The sequence below is a fragment of the Cyrtonyx montezumae genome, unplaced genomic scaffold (genome assembly GCF_038088225.1).
Source record: "Cyrtonyx montezumae isolate F1298 unplaced genomic scaffold, pur_monq_1.0 scaffold_2, whole genome shotgun sequence".
Lineage (NCBI taxonomy): Eukaryota > Metazoa > Chordata > Aves > Galliformes > Odontophoridae > Cyrtonyx > Cyrtonyx montezumae.
The window spans coordinates 24,883,332-24,907,996 of record NW_027071936.1 but is presented as its reverse complement, the minus strand read 5'-3'; the positions used below and the strand labels follow the sequence as shown (position 1 = coordinate 24,907,996).

The following is a 24,665-nucleotide window of genomic DNA, read 5'->3' as shown; positions in this document are numbered from 1 at the left end:
CAAGAGGGACTTTCACAATGCTATTCTTCCCGAAACAAAGGAGAAAAAAACAAAGCAAACCAAAAACCAACAACAAATGAAACAAAGAAATTGGTGCTGTTTCTGAAATACATCTTCATGGTGTAGATGTGTATCATAATCCTACTTAGGCATTTGCATTAATTTTATGTTAGGTTTTAGTCATCTGTGTGTTGATGGGTATTTTTATGGCATCATGAAAGCTTGATTTGCTGCTATACTTAACATTAATTTTATTATCAAGCTGCATAGGGGAATACGGTGGATGCCTTTCATGAGAGAAGAGTATGGTAAGAATACCTATCTGTATAAATGGCAATCTATGAATGGGCCCATTTTTTAAGATGTTGTATGTTCCTTAATCTAACAAACTAACAGTGCAATCCTCTGCTTTTTTTTCCTGATATTCTGAAAAAATTCAGGTGTAGATATCTTGGTTCTGGAATTTTTTGTGTCCACTGGTAGCTGAGACAATGTATAGGCTCCAATCTTCAGCATAATTCCATTGATCTCACTAGGACTATGATGGTTTACAGTAGCTGTCATTTGCATTTTATTGGCTTAGTTTAATACACTTGTTCACGTGTTGCCAGGAGAACTGGAATAAAAAATCACCTGAATCTTAGTACCAATGTGACTGGTGATCTTGAGGGTTCATTGACCTGACAATAGTGATCTGCACACCAGATTGCCACATCAGTTAACTGGCAGTGGAACCTTGGTGGGATCATGGAAGAGGTGCGGGCACAGACAGCCTTGGATGTATCCTCTGTGCTGATGGCAAATGAGTAATTAGGTCCTTTCTCATAGCTTTTACGCTACGTATCACTCACTTATTGCTACTTTATTCTTGTCAATGAATGAATAAAAATAACAAGTGAGTCAAATTTTAAATGTTATTTGAAATGTGTGCTTTTTAGTGCAAATTAGATTCTTGTATTTTTAATGAAATGCAAGTAAAGTTACAAATTCTTCTCCTCTTCCATCCTTCCTCCCCTCCAAATATCTTTTTCAGTAGCAAGGAATGTCTCTCATGCTGTCCTATAGTTTTATCACTGGTGGTGTTGTGTTAGCTGATTAGTGCTGCAGCTTTTAGGATTTTAAATGATATCCAGGATTGGACTCTCTACTTCATTGACTAGATGTTTCAATAACTAGAGGACACCACAAAAGAAAGTTAGGCTTTAGTAGTCTTGAAAATCATAATAGAGTGATGATTTCCAAGATTTGGGAGTGAAAGTATACCAAATGAACTTGAGTTGCTAGTCCTTGAGCAAGTACTGTAGGATTTTTCCCCATGGAAAAAGTACTTTTTGGCTGGTTCCTGATTAATTTATATGAATTCTCTATTATGCAACTTGTAAGAGATCAGAACAGTTCAGAGCAGGCTTTGTGCTGGTTCAGACTAGATCTGTTGGGTGTTTCAAAGGGAGCGATGTTGACTTATGGCAGGAGAGAGTGTGGTATGTTGGTGACCGTAGCTGCTACTTTAAAAGAGTGAAGGCAATAGTAGCAGTTAATTATAACATTCTTGTCATTTTATTAAAATCATTTCATAGAGATGCTGCAGTATCTAAATCAAACAATAGCCTGTGACAGTTGGACTAGGTAATCTTAGTGATCTTTTCCAACTTTCATGGTTCTATGACATGTGACCCCCATATTTATTAATTTTACACTGGAGAAAAAGAGGAGGGGGAAAAAGTAAACTCTCAATCTTCTATCAGAATCTGACTGTCAGCATCAAAGCCCTACTTGAATTGTAAGTGCTGATCTCTCAAATCACAGTTTAAGCTCTAACCTCATACCTGAATATGCTGCAGAGAAACTTTCTGGTTCTGAGAGAACATATTTTCCTCATCTTTAAGCATAAATCAGTTTACCTAGCAAGTAATTTTGTATGGGGGGGGGGAGAAAAGAAAAAGCTAAGGAGATTAACAGTATATCAAACAGGGTCAGCTCCTGAAGTGTGACAAATGCTATTTTGTGGTGGCTGTCTTTGTAGAGTAACTTACGGTTGCATGCGTATTCCACTCACCAGGAGCATCTCAAACACCAGGAGGTTGTTGGGCTTTGCATGACCCATCTTGCAAGGTTACACAACACACTTTGGACTTTTGCTGATTTTATCACGTGAGCTTCTTCTGACAAACCTTCACCAGTTCTTGCTGCTCTGGATAAATAGCTTTATGGACTTCCTGAAGTTTAAAAACACTTGTATTAAAACACGTCATTATTTTCACCACTAACACAGTTCACTTTAATATAAGGATGATCTGAGTATATTCTACACAATCACTGTTTAGAAGAATCTTTACTGTCAGACCCTATATCTGTTGTTCTGAGATACTGTTTTTGCATGCTGATGTTAACAGTTATGCATTTTAGATTAACTGTGATCTAAGGCTTGATGTGGTTACCTCATGCTTCCATACATGATGGCAATTATGAGCGTTTCTCCCCTTGCACACCTCCTAAATGTACTTACATCACATGAGGAGTGAGTGGGGGGAAGGAAGAAGCCTGGCCTTTATTACTTTCTATTGTTCCTCTCCTGCTTTCTGTGGCTGTCAGCAGAATTGTTTTGGCTCTTCTCCAGAACTCATTGTAAGACTGAAGAAGCGGAAGCATTTTTTTTGTTTTTAGTATCAGTCACTAGGATTAGCAATATTGTTCTTCCTTATCTAAAAAGCTCCTTTATTTGATCACTTAAATCCTCAATTCATTGCAAAGCATAATCATAATGATGCTCAAAATAATTTTGCTACTGCCTAGTCCAGAAATCAGCATTAGAATTACTTTGTTCACTGGGTGTTATATCTTTGTCTAGAAAGAGAAAACAGCTGACGGGAAAACAACTTGCCTTTTATTACTGCAAAATTTCTTTTGCTATTTTTTTTCTTCCATATGGACATTTGCTCCAAACACCTGAAATTTATTTTCTTTTGATCCTTATGTTTTATGTATAGTTTCTTGGAGTTTAGTTCTGCGTCAGGGAGAGAGTGCTGTAAATGCCTTTTATTTGTTCATGGAAGTGAATGCATCTGTCTTTTCAGATCTTTGTGCTGTAAAGTAGAGCTACATTTTGGAAAGACTCTGAATCACTGCCCCAAAGGATGAGCATATGGGAAGATAACTGTCAGACATGGCATAAATGTAGCAAAATGGAGGCAAAACTATATCTGTAGTTAATTGCACCATTATGTTGGATTTATCTTTCTGATAGAGCATTTCACACATGGCACATCAAGATATTGTGATATTGATAACGCCTCAATGCATGGAGAGGTTTTTCATGTTGATTATAATTCAACCTCGTAATGTTTATAGTAACTTCAATGAATGTGTAACTGGTAAAATAAATAAAAATGCATTTATGCTCTTGCAAGTAGCACTGGTGTAATTCCCAGTAGATTTTGAGTGTGCATTAATGACACTTAAGTCTTTATTGCTATGTATGAGCATTAAAAGATGGTGTCAAGACAGATATAAGCCATTATGCCATATTCAATAATGGGTAATACTGTGATATTTGTGTAGAAATTTTATTTCTTTAGTAAATGGAGGTACATAGGCTCTAAGCTGTTTAGGAGGTAATCAGAAAGCAAGATTTTCATGGCAGCTCTGCCATTGGTACCGTATAAGTTGATGTTAAGCATTGCTTGATAGTACATGATGGAAGTATTTTCTTTCAATGAAGGTGAGGCCTCAGATACCAAAAGAGCAGAAACTGCCATTAAGTTGCTTATGCTTACCACCTGATAATGGAGTGGCTTCGGTGTTATACCCCTTATATGGCACTTAGTCCTTTATTTTTTCACGTTATACTTCAGCTTTCTACTGATGACATCTCAGTAATGCATACAGTAGGGAATTACTCATTTAAGAGGAAAAAAAGCCAACCAGGTTATGTCAGTGTTTGTTGTAACTTTGTCTTGTGAGATGTGAAGTACACCCCATCAGCAGAATTCAGGCCTCCTTACTCAGGGTGCAGAGCTGGGCATTTTTTTGTGCACGTGTGCTATTTTACATTGTTCTATGTGCTGTAGAATTCTGTGGCTTAATTCTCTAGCTGTGTGCATATTCACCATTACTTCTATGCTTTGATCTGTCAGGCTTGTTATCCAAAGGGCATGCTACAAATCATAGCTGGCTTTCTATTTTTTTTTGTTTCTTTTTCTTTTTTTTGCATGGTAGGAGACTTTAAAATTAAGTCATTCAATAATTTGCCCATGTGCAATAAGTCCATATGCATTTGTTTGCTAAGTGCTGTGTTTGGTAGTGAAATCTCATGTAACCTATTGGAGTGAAAACAGGGATGAGAGAATGAGAAGATGCTGGATAGCAAAGACAAATATCTTGAATGTTTGTTTGTTTGACTAAATTTCTGAAAACCACCATTGCTTTCCCAAATTCTGGGCAGGAAGTTCCACAAGTGCATGGGAGGTTTCATGAAGATGCATTGTTTTAGCCTGAAATGTTTATCCTCTTAGAGGATTTAAATAGATTTTATGGTGCTTTAATTTTTTTGAGGAGCCTCTGTAGTACAAACAGACCAGAGGGTGCAATGAGGTGGGATGGGTGATTTTTTTCCTTTTATTTGTTATTTGAAAATGAGCCTGGAGTTCTATCTTTATTTGCATATATTGTGTAAGTGACAGAGCATAAGCTCATAGAACATATTTACAGAAGATTTAGGGATGAGGATTTGAATCAATACCTGCTCTAACAATTTGCTACATCAAACATGAGGAGGTTATTCCTTTATATTTTGCTTAATTCCTTTATTGCAGAATTTGTACTTCATTATATGCTTTTTAGTCCTAAGTTTTCATCCAAGCAACGCTCTTAAGAGAAGATTTTATATCATTACCAGATTAAGGGAAGAGTGCACTGTCTAGGATTCTTGTATGAGAGCGACCTACTGCAAATGTCATCTTGGTGACTTGGTGTGTACTGCTTTATTTTCCAGGATGGAAGTTGCAAAAATCAGATGTAAAGTGCATAGAAAACAGAACAATTCTGCATGGAGGCTAATTTTTCAATCAGCATTTCAGTGATGGCATATTGCCTCTTCTTAGCTTTAGTGTGGGGAAAAAAGCACAGGATTTAGAAAAGTGGGGGATTAGCAATAGCAAGATACGTACGAAATTATCTTGCAAGAAAGCGACTTAAATTGCTGGCTCAACATTCAGAGCTCATTTTTCTAATATGCTTATGTTAACAGTTTTATAATTAATCTTCATTTAAAATTATAATAATTTCCCCTTTTTTTTTTTTTTGCTCAAGCATAACAAAGCACTTAAGCCAGCTTTACTAAGCCTCATATCAGCTCTGAAAAAACAATATTATTGCCTATATTTTATGGCTGAGTGCACAGAATTGAGGGTCAGTGCATTGCTCTGGGGTGACAGCAATTTGCCTAGTGTGCTCTTGGACACTTCTCCAGCATGGACTGCAGTTTTGACAGAGCAATCGTGAAAGCAATCCAGGATCCTTTGCTGCCTAAATGCTGGGGATAATTTACTTTTCAGTTCACCTGCAGGAAAGGACAAGACGTTCTGAATCTGGTTGGGATCTGGCACTTGGAACCAGGCTCTGATGAGCTGCCCAGCTGCGTTTGAAGGATTTGAGGTCACTGCAGCTCCTTAAAACAATTCTCATTTCCTTGAGCAAAAGCTTTGTACTTGGTCTCTCTGCAAAGTTTTTTTTTTGTGAGGGAGGCATGTGGCATGAAGAAAAAACAAAAACAAAAAACAGCTTATGAAAGCTGTATACTAACCCAGAGAAAATGTGTGTTTTCGGTGTAGAAGCAGATAGAACCCATGATGTGTTTAACAAATAGAGTAGGTTTGCTGAGCTAAATAAAGCAGAGTACTTAACTGAGGGGTTAAGTGCACAGAAACTGTCTATAACCAACCAACTTAAGCAATATATCCTAACCTGCAGCACTGTGGTTTCCTTCTGGTGCTGTCACAGTATTGCTGCAGTATGTGTGAACCTCAGCCATAAAGAGGTCAGTGCCATTTGCTTTGATCGCCCGCTTACACCCTCAGAGCTTGAAAAGGGCTTCTGCATTTACTGACATATATTCTTGAGTAGTATATATATATTTGCTGATATGTTTTGTAAATTCAGGACTCCGTGCTTATAAACAAAACATCTGGCTTGAGTGAGGACTCTGCTATTTCCTGCAAAGTAATTTTGATATGAAAACGTAATTTTTATTTTTTTACACTGTTGCCATCAGTGGTGTTTCTGAATCTAGGGCTCCCTCCAGAGCTGAAGGGAAAGCTCAGTTTAAGATATGAGTGCACACCTAATTTTAAGCAACTGAAACATCCTAAAAATTTATATTTTAAGCAGTTGAACAATTTGCTAGTCAGAGTATCCAGGTGCTTAAAATTAAGTACAGCATTAAGCATTATTACTGCATGATGCTTGAATACATGAAAATCAAACTGTGGGGCAGGAAAAGGTATTTCTATAGGCAGAAAACAATTTTCCCTCCATGGGCATTCCTCTTGATGCAAATATACATGCACAATTTTCTTAAAATACAGAAATACCAGTATGTTTGGAGCTGAAATTTCCAGGCTCGTGGTGTCCCTGCCACCCTGTATCAAACTGAGTGACATTAAGGGCTGAAATCTGGAACAGATCCCTTGTTATTTGATGCCAGACAGTGATCAACCCATCTGTGCAGGTTTACAGCTGGGATCTGGGTAATGTGGAACCCTCCTCCCTCTACCCAGAAGTCCTCTGATGATTTGAGCACAGGAACAGCTGCCCAAAGAGGCTGCCTCCTTCTCTTGGAGGTACTCAAGACCCACCTGTGCGCTTTCCTGTGCCACCTGTTGCAGGGCCCTGCTCTAGCAGGGGCTGGTGGGATCTCCAGAGGTCCCTTGCAATCCCTGCAATTGTGATTTTTTTTCATGATGAACAGAGCACTGAACTCTATCACTAGGTGAACTCATCTATAATTCTGCAACCCCTCCCACTCAGAGCATTCCAAGCAGCCACAGCTGTAGCAGTGCAGACAGCTCCTGGTTAATCCATCTGTGTGTGGCAGGTGCTGCCTCACTCGTTTCCATGAACTCATTATATTATGGACATTTCTTACTGAAGGTGCATCTTGAAGGATGGAGATGGCAGATTTGTATCGCTGGCCCAAATGCTGATTGTTGCTTTTGTGATCCTTTAAATACGTTCCCTGTGCGTATATCACACAGCACAGTGTTCTGTGTATTGTGATCAGTATTGCCCTGATTACTGCTGTCTGTGGCTGTGGTGCTGTGTTCAAGCAGCTGTTATGCACAGGCACAGTGCTGCTGGCAGGAGGGGACCTGGCTCCTCTACCCAGAGTGCTTTTCCTGCTGATTGCCACGTTGCTGTTGGAGTATAGCACAGTGGTCAGAAAAGACTCCATCCAGTGCATTCTGCATCTGGAACTCCTGCTGTGCCTTACCATTTTGCAGTGGTTTTGCCTTCCCTGTCCGTGTCCTGTCAAAGAGCCACTGTCCTATCATCTTCTGTCACAAACTGGATTTTATCTGCAGTGACCTTAATGTTTTCTGCTTGGGCTGTGGCCATCACCAGCTTCAGCCTCTCCCTGAAGTTACTGTGTCATCAACTATGATGTGAATGCAGGCAACACCTTTGTGGTTTTCTGTGCTTTGTAAGAATTCTTTGTCAGATTATTTGATTGCCAAAAATAAATAGATGAGAAATGTTCTGATTTTGGTGTCTTTTGTGTTGATTTTTTTCACAAAGAACTAGGTTCAGACAGTTGATTGTCTGATTTAATAGTATCTGTATGGGTTATAAAATATGTTTTAAGCAAAATTTCTGGCATGGGAAAGGAGGGCTGATCTCTTGGGATAACCTTAAGGTCTCTGCAATCTAGGTAGGTCTCAGTCCTGCTGTGTATCTCTTCAGTTTTTCCAGGCTGTCATCCCATGGTGTGGGTTTGTTCGCTTTAGCTGCAGATCCCTCCTTTCCCCAGCTCTGTACGTACATCTTCCTCCATTTGTCGCTGCAAAGGACATATTTCTTCATCTGCATATGACAGCGGTGACTCAGCGGTTGATGTATTTCTTAGGCTTACTCAATAATTCTTTTTCTTCCCCAAGATTTCTGGGCGTTGTGTAATCATCTGTTCTTTGGTCCTGAGCGTCTTTAATTGCAGCAAGCTTATAATGCATGAGAGAGCCAAGGAGCACCTTTGTTCTTGGTACTCATTTCTGATGGAGAATTTTACCAGGGGCTCTTCTGTGATCTCTGTACGTTATAAACACAATGGTCAGGTTGGTTTTAAATACCTGTGATTATCTTTTCCAGCTGTAGGATAGTGAAAGAATTTTAGTACTTGAAAGACGTAAGTATTTTGCCATCGTGTTAAAGGGAAGTGCTGTTAATTCCAGTTTTTCATCCCACTTGCAGGTTTCTTAACCCTGTTGTTCAGAAATGAATCCTAACACTTGGAAGTGTACCCAAGAACCCTGGCTCATAGCTTGCACTGCCTTGGAGAGTATGTTGGTGATTCAGATATTTCCATGTATAGAGAGTACCCCTGTTAGAGGGAGTCAAGGCAACCTACGGATGTGTTGTTGTCTGTCTTCCCTCTTAAATTCTGATTTTGAAACCATTTTACTGCCTGATTATTCTTTATCTGTGTTACTTTACATGCTAGAATAGCTTGATTGCATCTGAGTACAGCCAGCTATGTGTGTAGATCTGTCTGTGTTACTAGCTTCTTGTGTGGGAGAGCAGTCCTTTGATTTTTCAGTTTTTTTGTTGTCTGTTTATACTTTGAACAGGCTCTGGGTGGTTCTGTTCAACTACCACATCTCTCTTCAGTTCATTCCTGGGACCCGTTGTTCTATGTGTACTTCTACTGGAGTACTTTCTGCTTCCCACACCTTGAGCCTGCTTTGTGCAGCTGGCTGGTCAGAGTGGGGTCTTTTTTTTTACTTACAGCAGGCTCTGCAACTATATATTGCGTTTTACACCACAAATCCAGCACTCCTGGTACTTTTTTAATTTATCTAGCTATTCATCATTTCATAGCTATTATTTTTAATTCTCAACCTGAAATTATACTTTTTATGTCAGATCTGTCACATATTCATCTATTCTTTTCTTAGGCATAATGTAATGAAAACTAGTTCAAAACCAGCATTAAGTATCTTTATTGCCTGGGGAAAAGAAATCTTTCTCTAGTGCAATTTCTTCAAGTGTCAGGTTTCCTTTTAATAACTATGGATAACAGTAAAGGCAAACATTGGCAAAGAGAGGAACGTTCTGGTAAATGTAAATGTTTTTGTCTATATCTGATAACAGTAGCTGTCTCGGTTCAAGCAGCAGCACACTGTGATTGCTCTAGCTGTTGCTGGACAGGGATGCTAAATAAATACTCTGTGTTCTGTTCTTCTGCCTTTGCATTTTGTCTGTCCTGGGTTTGAAGTTAGAGCATATCCAGACTAGTCCATGGGTAGGCAAGATGACTGCTGCTGCCCCCAAATGCTTCCTTACCCCCAACCCTCAGGAGCTACACTGCAATCTGTATTTAAAAAAAATAAATAAAAAAAAAATCTGTATTTAAGCATAGTGTGCTGATTTCTTTGGTTCTGCTCATGCTCCTATGAAAATAATCACGTAAACGCTTTTGTTTACAAGTCTGCAGGAAGAAATATTTTCTTAATTTCTATGTTTATTTAACTTCATCCGAAGCAACCTCCATCTCTGCCATTCATCTAGTCTTAAGCTTTGCTGGCTTCATTCCTTGTCTTCTACTGCTAGTAGTAAAGAAGAATCTTGCTTTGAAACCTTGATAGTTCAAGGAGTAGTCGAAAGGAATGGGGTGTGATGAAACTTAGGCTTAGGGCATGCCTTGAGCTACACAGAAGAAAACAACATGCACATCTTGTTATGCCTATAGTTTCTTTGGTCCAGCTGGAGTATTTGGAATGGAAGGGCGTGTGGAGTGGTGTTTGATCAACTAGTAGGCATATGTCAGGACAGAACGAGTAGAAACAGTGTGTTCACAATTGTGAAGGAATGTTTTTTTTTGTGTGTGTGAATGCTTTCTTTTTCATTCTTTACTAATATTTTCTAGGCATAGAAGCCTATATGAAGAAATGGATTTCTTAATGCAGCTGTGCACTTGAAAGTCAGCGTGCTAGACTAGGCAGTCTCTCTACTTTTGTTCCTCCTTTTTGCTGTTAGAAGATGAGAGGAGGAACATTAGAATTGCATTATATTTTCCCCTCCTGTTTATTTTAGATCTGGGAAGAGCTGTTGCTTTTCTCTGGTAATTGGGTTATATATTCTGAGAGGCCAGTTTATTTGTGTGATTAATAGTCTGTTGTGACAAACACTGTGTCTGTGAGAAGTGCATGGAACAAGCTGCATTTTCATGTTGAAATAACCACCATTTGATTTGCTCATCTATAAATACAGTCTCATGTACAATATGCAGATGTCACATTTCAAGCACAAGATAATCATCAGCAGTTGGTAAAAAACAGATATTTCTATGGTAACAGTTGCTAAATTAAACAGTGAATCAGTGCCTCCTCCCCTCTATTCCTGTCCAGAAACCTCCCTTGCTTTAAATCACGCGTACTGGTGATGAACAAAATAATAATACCTGTTACAAATGAGTAAATTTGCCACTGTGTGTTTAAAGAGCATTTTGAGCAAGAATTAGCAGTAGTTAATTACTGCTGACAATACTAGGCATCAGCTTTTTACACCTGCACTTCTGTAGCTCTCCGTAGGCCCTGTCCAATACTTAGTATGACCTTTCTGCACCCCCTGTGGAGGTGCTGTAATTGTATTTCAAATGATTTGGAATAATCTTCAGGTCTGGACTTAATCCTAACTGGTTGTCCCAGCCTCTGCTTGAGGGGGGGTGCTGAAAGATATCTTCATGATGGCCTTCCCCATGACTCTGGGACTGATCTGGGAGCAGCTCGTGTGTTACCATACTCAGCGAGCCTGCTCGTAATGGCCCATACCTCCAAGCTGCAAGGAGGGATTGATTTTTTTTCGTGCAGTTTTCCCCTTTCATCCTGTCCACCTGTCACAGCAGTCATAGCACATAGAAGTTAAATCACTTGTATGATGTCTCACTTGCTTTTTCACTGTCACCAGAGGAAAATCTGCTGCTTTTCTTTAGATCCTACATCAATGTAATTGCAAAAAGAATGGGGACTCCAAAAAGAATAATAGCCTACAGTTTTGTTTATTGTGGTTTCACCTTTTGTTTGAAGTTCTGATGGTTTGGATGAGACAAGCACTTTGCAAACTGCCGTCGCAAGATACGTCTAAGGGCTCACAGAGCTGAGATAGAATTTGCTTGAGGGTGTTATCTGTGTTATTGTCATTGATGCCTTATTGAATGTGTCTACCACAACACGTATATAGGTAGGTTTTAAAATTCATGGAGGAAAATGAGTAAGATAATGCCTTTGAGAGGAAGGGGAAACCTTAGAAGTTGACAGAGGCAAATGGAATTTGTGGGTTCTTGTAATATGTTTACAGTGACTTGGGGCAGATGATGAAAACTCCCTCTTGCCAGGTGTCCCTTACTCTGTGAGTAATCCTCTCAGTGTTGAAGAAGTAGCAAATAAAATACTTATCCGGTGAAAGGAGAAACAGCTTCCACTCTCAGTGCTCAGATATTCATTTGCTTAGAGTTCTTAGAGAGGGGCTGTGCCAGAGCTCCCATAGCTTATGGTAGGATGCTGTGAAAGATGAAAGAGATTTTGGCACTTGGTAGATTAATGTGGGTTATATTTGTGATAACTTTGTTTTTAGTGGTATTTATGAGTGGGAAAGTGAAAGTGACAAATGACAGAAATCCTTAGACTAGTCAGGTCAAGCTTTCTGAAAAATTTCAACCTCAGTGGGACACTGGACAGTTCAATAGGAATCATTTCCAATTTTCAGATGGAAGATACTGAGAAAGGATTATGAGTCAATGTGCTTATTAACCAGGTTTTGTATCAGGATGATATTCCCTCTTTCTTTTGCCCTGCCATCTGAGAATTTCTTTTCTTGCTTTGTCACTCAGCTCCTCTGCATTTTTTCTGGTTTATGGAAGAGTTGCCATCTTACTTTCTCTCTGAATACCCTCAAAGCAGTTCATGTTTCAGTGTCTACCTCACATAATGAACTACCAGGCATCATGTCTTCTGGAGGAAATTAGTCTGCATAAGGCAGCAAGAGACCTTCACTGTTGTATTAGCTGGAGAGAGAGTAGCCATGAGTATTGCTCTCTTTGACCACATAAGTTAAGTTACCAGCAGGGCTTGTATTTTGTAAGCCTACAAAATCCTATATTTCCTGTATTTTATAGGTTTTCATGTGACCCAGTACATCCTAAACTGGGAACTTGGGGTCTGAGGTGTGGATGACAGACCTGAACTGCACTAATTCCTGAAGCATTTGGAGTCAGGCAGGAACCCAGAGCTGTCTCTGCATTGGAAGTTTCCTTGTTAACAGTTTTGTAGGTGAAGGAGATGGATATGGAGGTATCCAGAAATCTCTACTTCACAGGAAGTTGGATTGTGGAATCAGGTATCCTTTTGAGTGAGAATAGCTCAGCCAGCACAGAAGAACTTGGTTGAAAGGAAATTGTCTTTGTTTTGGTTTCTAAATCTCTCATGTTCCTGAACAAAATGGGTCTGTTTGCCAGACTCTGCCACCTGATGCTGCTGAAACCAGCAGAATTTCAGCAGGTCTTATTTGATTTTATTGTTGCTATTTTTTTTCAGCTCATAAAGAAATACTATATTTACTTACTGTTGCTCTTTATTATGAATGCATAAGAAGTCATCTGTTTCTTTTAACTGCCTACTGCATCTCTAAACTGCTATTTTTTTTTCAAGTCCATCTAACTCTGTAGGAGATCAGTTAAATCTTATTTGGTGTATATGACAGAGTCTAATGAAGTTTAGCCTGTCAGGAAGGAAGTCTGTTAATTTGGATGTTCTGTGTTCAGGGGGTTGTGCATTTGTATCCTTACACAATTACTTGGAAAACTCTCAGACTGCTTTGGAGGGAGCACGTGGTCCTTCTATATTCAGAGCCTGGCCATGTTTTCTGGCAGCTGGCTGCTACACTGGATTAAATTCTGATGGTCTGTTTTTCATTGTTAAGCTTGGAGAATCAGGGAGGCAGATGACAGCTTAATCAGTGTCATAATGAAATTAATGGTAATAGACTGGTCTTGAGATTCTTGATGATATTCATCTGGAAATGTTTAGGGTTTAGATGTGTGAACTGAGTTTGGGTTGACTTGACGCTTTAAGGTTGTTATTTTGTTTGTATTTACTAATACATAGAAGGTGATTTTTGGTGCACTGGGGCAAGCTGTGGGGCATCTCACTGGGAATTCAGTCACTTGCTTCTTACCATTTCTGTGCACCCAGGATACTGGGAAATGGGTCCCTGATTGCCAAACAGATGGGCTGCTGCCTATCTCCATGGTGTGCATGCCCAGCAGTTGTGTGGAGTTAACAATCCATGCAAGAAGGAGGGAAGTTCGGAAGGCAAAATGCAAGAAGCGTCCTTCAGTAGGAAGAGATGAGATTGCAGAAGTAAGAAGAATGATCTCCAAGGGGGAAGAGATGAGCTGAATGGCAAAATGAAGACACGAAGGGCAGCAGAAAAAAAGAGAAGTGCTGGTCATTGAGAGAGAATGGTAGGCAGTACGGAGAAAGAGGAGAAGGTATGGTGGGATGGAGCAGAAGAGGAAGTATTAAAAGATGAATAAAATATAAAATAAGTAAGAAGAAGGTGGAAAAATAAACTGCAGAGGAAGAAGAAGGCACTGGAAGGAATTCACTGAGAAATGGTGGCAAGCAGGATGAGGAGTGGAGCTGAGGGGATGTGAAGTTGTAAACATCCCATATCCTGTCTGAATGGTGTGCTTCCCTGCGAGCCTCTTTTCCTCCTAGTGTTTCAGAAGGACTGTCTTCTTAGGACATCCCAGTCAGCATCAAGTCTTGTTCTCTACGTGTTAATTTCTCACTCTGGTTCTTGACAGTTCTTTTCAAGCTGCAGAAGTGTTGGTAGTTGCCTTGATCTGAGTATTGTGGCCCCAGTATTTTTCCTCTTCTGCCGTGGAAGAATTAAACTGCTGCTGCTGGGTGTAGAATTGGCTGCTGCTGACTGCTTCTGTTGCTCTTTGTCACTTTTGGAGAAACACAATTTTAAGATAGCAGTCTGCAGGAGTGGCACTGACATTTGCCTTCGGCTTCTGTGAAGGAAAAGGTGCAAGAAACCTGCAGTGTAAAATCTTGCTTTTTGTCTCCTTCTTTGCTGCTTTACCCCTTTCTGGTATTTTTCAAAGGTGTGCTTTTTAAGGTGGTAAGTGACAGCACTGGTGACAGAAATGTGTTTTGCTGTCCCTCTGAATGTATGTGCTTGTTACGTGGACCTCATTCATATTCTTGTTACTGGTGTAACATTCAAGTGTTTTAGAATGCCTCAGAGAGAGGTCTGACCTCTGATACTGTATTCTGAGTGATGTTTGCCTCTGCAGAGCCTAGCAACGAGCAGAGGAAATAGTTACACCTGTGGTACATGTGGTTAATGCCTGCTGTGTGCTCTGTTCATTTCTTGGCTCCAGAGACAGGGAATCAATGAAACTAAATACAGAAGTCATTAAAAAATATATATATATGGTATATGGCATATCTCTTCCTGAGAACACTGTCACAGGACCAACAAATTGATTGATAAGTGCTTGTCCAGCACGTGTAAAATTGCCAGTAGGGTGTTCACTTTTATCCTGAATTGATCATTTTCTTTATATGAAGCTTGTGGTGTGGATGGAATCAGAGATTTGAAGGGTTTTATTAGTGTTTTGCTGAGTGTGGGAAGGGTGCAGGGAGGGCAGCCTGGCAACAGCCTGGTTCATCTTGGATCTGAGAATGGCATTGGAGCAGAGGCCTTGGTGACAATGTAGTATTTAAACATTTGGAAACTTGACAATGACATCATTTGAATAATCAGCAACCCTTCTTCGTTTCAGTAGCAGAAATATTCAGTGCCTACATTTTTGCTTGATCACCATGCTGTGAGAACAACAAAAAGTCATCTGTATCTAAAATGCCAGAGTGTTATCTGAAAGGTTTGGGATCCTCAGAGATGAGGGCACACTGGGCTGTGTTTGTGCCATTTGAGACAAAAAATATTTGGGTTCAGCCAGAGGGTTTTTTTGTTGGTTTGGTGGGTGGGTCAAAAGGAATTTAGTTCAGTATCTAAGCTGATGCAGATCATCTGCATTATGCTGATGTCAGTGGTTATCGACAGAAAAGGAGTTGTCCGTAGTGCAGAAATGACTGGCAAGTGTTGCAACATTCCCAGCAGTGTAAAATGTTGTGAGTTAATTGACATCTCAGGGCCTTCCTCTGAAACATTGTGATGCCTTTTTCCAAAAACACTCAAAGCCAGCAGCTGTTCCTCCTTAAGTCAAGATTGTTTAACATCAGTTTAAAAAGGGTAATTTGAGGGATACAACTGGATTACACATGGAGTTTCTGGGGTTTGCTCTGACAATAAAATAGAACTGTAGTCTGCTAATAGATGTGACTTTTGGTAGAAGTGTCTTCTTTTGAAACTTATTTGGTGAGAAAATAATCCACTGGACATTTCACTGTAGGGTTGGGTAGTGTTACTACATTGTGAGCCTTAAATGTGTGTGATGAGATATGTCTTGTAGTATGCATATAGTTGGTAGATGTGCTAGATACTGTGGTGCAATGTGGGCTTTAGAAATAGATGCTGTTGATGTAGACAATGTAAGTGGCATATTTTTATGCACCATGCTCTGTTTTTGCTGCAGTATGTTAGGTGCTCTATTTTTAAACTATTGGGTGGGATTGGGGCATCAAACCAAAGATTTATTTATTTTTTTAATCAGAGAAGTAAAGTGTGCTTTTCTGTACAAATACTTGAGATGGTGTTTGTTTAGTTTCTAGCATTTTGAAATTTTAGTAATTTTCTAGAGTTTTTATTTTATAAAATGCAAGTGTAAGACTGCAATTTTATGAAGCACTTGGTGATAAACCAGTGCAAAACTTGTTATGCTGTCTTCACTCATATTGATGTCAACGATCTTTCTGTGTCTGTTATCTTTAAAACTATCCTGATAGCACTGGCTCCTCCACTGCATAATGTGATGGCTGAGGGAGAAAGGTGTACGGTTTGCATCCTGGTTCTCTTAACCTTTTTTGTACCTTGTCTTTATTACTGTGTTGAAAGCTATGACAGCATGGAGTTACTGAGAAACTGTGATAAGTATTAGCCTTAAATATTATAGAAGAAAAACAAAAAATGGTTTGTTTCTGTTAAAGTTGGTTCGGTTTTATTTTTCATCAGTTCCACTTGACTAGGGGTAAGCTGGATTTAGATAGGAAAAGAAGAAAAGCAGGAGGGTCTTTATTTCTTATGCTCTTTTTTATTTTTTAAAGTCAAATTTTTTTTAAACTGTTTTGTGAAATACAGTAGTTGCATGTAGATATTTAGGTAATCTTGCAGCATTGCAATGAGGTGAATACTTAATGATGTTTATTTAAAAATAGCAGTGCTGAGGTGAAAGCAATGTTCTGAAAGGTTCCCACTAATTCAGTGTTCTTCACCATTTTGTGGTCCTACTGCATTTTATTCTTTCTATTTTATTGAGCTGTTCTCAAGACCCACATTGATGTTGTCTGTTAGGTATGATATTCCCAGTCTCATTTTCTGCAGACAGAATAGCTTTGTTGAGATATTGATGTATAACAGTAATTTACCACCATTACCGTGACACTCTTGGGTACCAAGAATTTTGCATTGTATGTGCAGGTACAAGCAGAATCACTTGGGTGATTGGGTTGTTTCCCCTCTGAATATGGCAACTTCATTATAGAAAGGCACTGTTAGATCAAACAAGCTTAGAGCAGTTTGTCTTCCTGCATGGTTTTTCTTCACACTGAAAGTGTAATTATCTCTTGAAGTCCCAACTGTGCTTTCCTTGCTATGTGACTTGGGATACTGTACCACACAATGCATTTAGCTCATGTCTTTTGCTTGTTAGCAATTGTTAATCACACAATACTACACTAGTTTGGCCTTTTAAGGTCTGGCTGTAGCTTGTTCATGTCTCAGTGGATGTTCTGGCAGTGCCCACTGTCACAGGAAATTGAGAGTGTGAATTTCTGAGTGTCTGTGTTAATTTGGGTTTATTTCACTGTGCTTCTCATATAGTATTTATTATGGCTGAATTTGTGGGGCAGATGAAGTGCTACTAATTTATGGTAGGTTTCAAAATGCTCATTTATCCATGAGCTGTCCTTTTGCATAGAGATTTTCTGATATATGCAATGATTTCATCTTTGTTTATTGAGATTAAAACTGTGCCCTGCTGATGTTATCCATCCTGGCAACAGGAGAATATCATGTATATACTTGGGATATAAACAGATTCTCTCCTCTGCTTTGATGGTTTTGGTTCATAATCAGCTTGCCGTAGTACATTAAATATTTAATACCTCTTAAAAAGGACACACATGCAGTAACAAAATTCTATGGGTGTGGATTTTGCATTCAGCATTGAGAGCAAACACTTTCCTGTGATCAACAGTAAGTAGGGGAAAGACCATGGGTATTCCAATAAAAAGTTATTGGCAGATGGCTGGTTAAATATTTTTGTAGGGTTTGATATACTGTGGATAACTTTCAGATCTGTGATGTTATATACGAATCTTCCTCATATGCTTTTGTTTGTTGGCATGACTGATGGTGTTGTATAGACAGCATAACTGGGGTTGCATTCGGTCCTTCCCATTGCATCTCTACATTGTACCGACGTTGTAATGTTGTCTGTTGTACATAAACAAACTGGAATAATGACACAGACAGCCTGGGATGCTGGCTCTCCATTTGCTTTTGCAAATGGTTGTGTTTGGTTTTAGGACAAGAAGCAGTGGCCTGAAGCTAAAGGAGGAGTAAAGTTTTCATTGGCTATTCAGAAATCTTTCCCAAAAGGAAAACTACTTGGTAAAATAAAGCAGATGGCCATGGAGCAGCATGTAAATCCCTGCAAGGATTTCAAGGTGCTGCATACATAGCACAGGCCAGGCACAGTTCCACTATATTGTTCTGTATGCTGTTCATGCGATTTTAACACCCAAATACATTGTTTTCATTGGAATTGCTGTAGGAGATCATATGCAAAATAGCCCAGCCTCATGGTGCTGCATACCTGAAATCAGCCTTCAGTCCACCACATTCAGTTACTCTTTCCAATTTTCTGGTGAGCCTCTTCTGTAATGTGATTCCTCTTGCTGCACTTCAACAATTGAATCATCAGTATATATCTCCATGCCATCCGAGTTCTACTGGTTCTATGTAAGTGGTACTTGCAATGAGCATCAAGAGGAACATAATTTTCTATTTTATTTAAGATAATAGTTAAGATATCCTTGTATGAATAACTTTTTTTTTGTATGAGTAGAAATTGACATCTTTTGATAACCATTGAAATAATGAGAGGGGTGTTTTGTAAAGACACTTCTGAAAAGAGTTTCCTTTCATTCCTTCATTAACCTGGAGAGAAAGAAGGTCAATTTCTGCTTTTATTTCTTTAACAAAGAGACTGTTTACATCTTAGTACACTGAAATCATACTTGTCTCTGACCTCCGTGAAGAAAATGTTCTTCCAATAGTATTATGACTCCTTGTTATGTGAAAGCTTGTGTTTTTTAATTTAGTTGAAGACAAATCAGCAAGCCTTGTAAGTTCATTTAAGTAAATAGATGTGTAAAGGACATGCTCAGATATCATAATGCAAGTCTAGGAGACAGGCTGACAAGCTCTCTATTTCTCTGCTTAAGGAGAAATAGCATCAATAAAGTGTATTTATCTGAATTTGTAATGGGTTTGAGAGAATCTAGGTTAGATGTCAAGCGGGAGGAGATTCAGCTATTGCATGTGCTCATTATTGAAGTCAAATCTATTAATTCCTCAAGCACTGAGGCCCATGAGTTAAGTGATTGCAAGACAGGCAGTGATGTAAGCAAAGGAAAATGTGTTGTTTTTTAATACTCAAGCCCAGATGATAAGTAGATGAAACAATAGCAAGGAGAGCTTTTCTGAAATGCAGACCATATTGTTGTGCACTTTACATTTATTCTACATTTGACAGATTTTTTTGTGTTAATATATTCATGTCAGGATGATCATATTCAATTACAATGCATTTGAAAGTTATGGCCTTCCCCTTCCAGCACTACAATCTCCTTGTTTTGGCTTTTCACAACTCAACAGATCTGACTGCTCTATAGCTTTGTAGTATTTTTCACTCCTGTTGGCCCTATAACTGTGGTGCAGTTCTACATCTGAATCAGGAGTTAAAGAAGACTTCTTAATTGTTGGTGTGGGATACTGATTAGGTCCTAGTAGGACTTCTGTTAACCAGTGATATACAGAAGTGGATTTCTGTTGCATCACTGTTCTGATTTTTGATACAGTAATGTCTCTATTTCTCAGTGTGTTCCCTACACTATAGTGTATTAAATGGTTTAGCTAATGGATAATAATCCTCTCATAGAAGGAGGAAGCATAAACCTCCATGTTCAAGCCTATATCCTGAGGCTCAAAGTAGTTAGTTATTCTTCCTCAGACAGACCTTAGCACTATGGGGTTACTGAATGGTGACAGTTTCACTTGGTTTGGTGTGCATTTAGGCTGCTTCAACTGTTGCGTTTTAAAGGTTACATTTCATATGTGGCCTTTGGGCCGCTTCTACTATTAACATATTGTGACACCCAGTAGAGTTAACTTGGAATAATGCATAATGCAAAAAAGTTGTCCAGCCCTTTTATGCAATTGGTACAGATGTAACAAACTATAATTTGGAAACTGCTAGAATCAATTTAATTGCTTTGTTTTCATTTCAGTAAGCCCACAGAAGAATCTGTGTGTATTGTGCCAAAAAAATCCGAAGCACATCCATGCTCTAGAAACAAAGTTTTGAGTTCATGTAATTTCTGCAATCATCTCCTTGGTGCTGATGTTCTGCTACAGTAGAGACTGCAGAACATTGGTGACATTATCTGTGCACATAATGCACAGATATAAAGCAAATTTCTGCTCCAGTGATTCTGCATTCCAGGGAGTAGACACAAAGAGTGTTTTGCCTTGCTCCACATCCTAGAGCAAAGAGTTGTAGATGATAGTTCTGTACCGTTAAATAATTTGTTAGGCTTCCCTTTGTACTTCCAGTTTTTAATGGTTTTGGTTGGAAGGTGCAGTTCACAAAATGCTTGTGAGTTTTTTGAAGTGGTTCCAGTCAGGTTTGGAGTGAAGAAGAGTTCCCTCTCCTGACATAAGTGACAATTCCTTACTTTTAATGGTCGAACTGAAGTAAGTGGTCATTTCCTCGTCTGGTAACTTTAAATCTGCCCTTCAGAGACTCTTCTCAGACTGTAAAGACATAGTCTCTTCTGCTGTGCTGGTTGATGAGGCTCTTTGTCAATTTATCGCACATTTTTTTGGAAAGTTGAAGGACAAAGTGTGGAAAGAAGTCAGCTTTCCTTTTGCAGGTCGTACAAAACTGAGTTTGCTGCTTTGGATAAAAACTTCTGTAGTGACAGTGCCAGGCTTATTACTACAGTTTGCTTTCTGTGCAGTTTATGAGAGGAACAACAAGAGATTACATATGAGTCTGAATGACAAAGATGTAGAACACCAAGCCTGAGTACAAGTTGCTACTGTGTTAGATAACCAGTAACAAAATAATGCAGCTTCATAAGATGTACTCCTGGGGAGGGGGGGGAAACCACCAACAATGGTTAGGGTATACTGAAATTACTGGGAAGGGATGGACAGAAAGAGTAATTGCTAATGATTTTTTTTTTCTCCCAGGTTTTAATTGTGGGTGAGATTAATGAACAGAATTAAGTTAAAATTGGTGTGATAAAGCAAGCGATCTTTGAACCTGTCACTAGATTAAGTCTTATTTATGTTCATGCATGATGGCAAATTACTTGAGATCTCAGTGGAGCTCATCAGCGAGCAGAAAACCATGCAAGCAAGTCTGTGCTTGTTGAAAGGGGATTGTTGCTGGAGTTTTCTAATGGATGTTCCTCACTCTCCCATACTGCAGCAACCTGAAATAATCAGAAATTAGATGCCCTGAAGAGAGCAAAGAGCTTGGAAAAGCTGCAGCCCTCAAGGAAACAAAAGATCTCCAAGCATCATTAAGGAGAGAAAATCCTTTTTCAGAGGGAAGGTAACAGATTCAAATGCACAAATGTAAACCACAAAGCTTGCTGTAGGTAGACAAGGGGCAGTGCTTTCTTTCAAAGACTACAGAAGCATTTTCCAGAGATTTTTATTCTATGTAAATCTGTTGCTGCACCAGTGCAGTCCAAGAGGCCATTTTGAATGATTTCACACTATATGGTAATAAAAGTTTCCTGTGTCACACATACAGAAGAGTGGGAAAGTGCTTAAAATACAGTCTCTGTCAGTGCAGTGGAGGGAAAATGTCATGTATGTAATTAGCTTTAATGGAGACGCATAAAAAAGAGCATGATAACAAAAATTGAGAAAAAAAAAGCCAAGGATTTTTGGGAGGTGACTGTAGATAATGCACAGCTGTGCTGTTCAAAGAAGAAAGGTGGTATTTATAGAAATTTCCAATGTCTACACTTTTCTATGTGGCTATCAACTGGAAGTGGGGATGTAAGAACAAAGAAGGAAAGGAGTGTTGTAGTCACCGTGTGTTAGAAAAGCAAGTGGGGCACGAAGAAGGTAGTGTGCAGTTTAGGGAAGGGAGGGAGGAAGCAATGGGGACTACAGATGACCTTGAGTTATCCAGCATCATGTCCACTACTTGTGGCAAGAAAACAAAGCAGTACTTTGATGGAATATAGGCAATATTTGCTCTGAGTTTGATCAATAGGGTTGGGAGGTGGGGAGAGGGATACAGGCCCTAAGAACACTTTTGATTCATTTCATCTTGGGTGAGAGATTTTCTTCATTGGTGATAGACAGTCAAGAGACATTCTTTTGAAAAAACTCTTTACCTCCTTTGTTTTATGGAAGGAAGTTTTGTAAGTCCATAATAAGTCCTGAAAATTGTATTGTCGACAATACAGGTGAGGAATGTGTTCTGCAATAGCTTATTTCTGGTTGTTGCCTTAAAACTGGCTCATACCCTTCAAAGCTGCTAAACAACACCGCTTTAGTGTTGAAGCGTTCCCAACTGATACTTTGTACCCCAATGGTTACCCACTTAAGCCTATTGTTGCGGGATGAATGGCTGTGGTTGTTACTTCTCCTATTGTCTTTGATGTTAAAGAGGGGTGGATATGTTTGTCGAGCCTGGGCTCTGCTTTGAGCAATCAGTGCTGTAGTGATCTGCTCCTCATAATCCTGACTGGCAACTGTGCCAAACGTCTTGGCAGGACTTCAGAACGAGAGCATTTGTATTTAAGGAAGGTGATGCATAGTGAAAGCTGTCATGTTGTGTTGTACTGAGGGGTGGTCTGACTGGAGTAGCTGAGACAGAACTCTCTTCAATCACTGTAACCTGTGATTTCTGAACTGAAAGGTGTTCTTCTTAAAACCAGTGAAAAAATGCATCTTTAGATACTTTGAGGCAAAACATGCTACAAATACTATAAAAGCTGCATTGGTTATTACACACAGGGATCTTTGCCAGCTCCACTAATACTGCTGAATGAACTTTTGTGCAGGAAGATAACCCCCATGGAAAAAAGATACAGCAAGTAGCTGAACTTCGCTAATGCTCAGGGTATGTAGGTCACCCCATGAAGTTACCAACTGGCTCTTCTCTCTTCTTGAGCAGTGTAAAGCTAAGTTATTTGTTTAGCTGACAGAAACTTGATTCAAACCTTGGTGTTTATATACTATTTTTTTTATCCCTTTTTTTTTTTTTTTTTTTTTCAGTAATAGTTCTTGTTTGGAAATCATGATTGTGGGTGTAGTGCCTGTGGAGGACATATTTGGCTTATGAAGTGTCACAGAATGGGATGCAGCAGAGAAAACTATGGGTTTGTCCAAGCACTATGTCATATAACCTGCATAATATTACTGCTGGTCTGGTTTCTCAAGTGAGTTCAGAGCTTCAGTACCACCCACTGGCAGCCTCATCTTTCAGGCCATTCCTTCCTTCATTCCAGTGCGGATGACACTGGTTTGTATCTGGTGGCACAGTTTGATGTGGTGGGGTTGGCCTTTGATAATGTTCAGAATGAGGTTAGCAACTGCTATCTATCAGTGTCGTGTCTTGTTTGGCCTTGGGTCTCGTTTGAGTGAGAATTAGAAGAGGAGGTGGAGTGAGGGCACAAATGGGCACTACCACTTGGCTGTGACTGTTCATCCTCATGTTTCCTCTGCCGCTGCAATGAGTGCACATGCTAAGCAGCTGTGGTTAGCCAAAGCAGTGCCAGGCCTGGCTCTTGCTTGGTGCTCTTGGTGTAGCAGATGAATGAGTAACTTACTTGGTTTTGATTTTGTTTGTTTGTTTTTTATTTATTTCCCTCTTGGATAAATCAATTATTGAGAAATTTTAAATGTACTTTGCAGGTGGTTCTTTCTCAGGCAGGTCACTTGTTGGATTAGCAAGAAGGGTCCTCAGACAGAGTACAGCTACATGGAAGTAGAACTCTTCATTGCTTTACTTCTAGTTATGCTTGAAACCTTGCCTGTTGTTCCAAGAACTTAAAATCTTGTTTAGCATTTACAAGGTTAGAGCATACATACAAGAGCAGCCCCTGAATTGCCCAGTATCTGTTACTGTAGATGACAAAGGGGTAGAAAATCACCACATCAAGAGAAAATGGGAACCAGACAGCGAAATGGACTCAAACAGAGCACGGTTGTGACCCAGGCTGCGTGAATGGTGGGTCAGTGATTTCACTTGGAAATCTTGGCTTATAAATATTCTGTTTTTTCTTGAAAACTGTCTTCCTTACATGACTGAAAATTATGGTCTTTAAAAACAAAGCAAATGGTCCCAGATAATTGCTAAGTAACGGACAGTCTACGTAAACTTGTGATTATTTGCTGCTTGCTTTGGGCAGGGCAGCATCTGTCAATGAAGGAAGGTGGAGACTCACCAGGGGATTTTGGCATAGTTCCTGCTGTCCAGATGAGTATGCTGGATGCTCCCATATCAGCAGGAGGAACTGTGAGTGTGAAATGGAGTAACATTTCCCATTTCTCTATGGCATTACTTCTTCCCTCTGGTTATTAACTAGGGCAATGTCTGAATGCTGCAGCTCAGCTAGGAATTATGCACTTATTTATGGTGGAATTTTAATAACTAGAAGTTTAATTTATTTTACCTCTGGTTTGCATTACACTGCTTGGACTAAAACATGTTCAGTTCATCCAGGTTATTACAATTTTTATGCGTATAACTCTGTTAGTAAGGACAATGAGAGCTGGTGAAATAATCATGATCATGAGAATCATGAGAAGTTATTGAACTGACACTGAGCAATTTTTTCTAAGGTTGAAATCTTTAGACCAGTCTAGAGGAAGCTCCTCTGTTGGAAGACATCTCATCCTGTATTTTATCTAAACATAAGATGCCAATGATTTTCAGGGAATGTGGG

At 39.3% G+C, this 24,665-nt stretch overlaps 1 protein-coding gene across 3 annotated transcripts in view; it reads left to right on the top strand.

The window, feature by feature from the left end:
• The window catches only part of MAPK10 (mitogen-activated protein kinase 10), a 91,538-nt gene that overhangs the window by 10,883 nt on the left and 55,990 nt on the right, over positions 1-24,665 (top strand). The gene's annotated exons all lie outside the window — the stretch shown is intronic.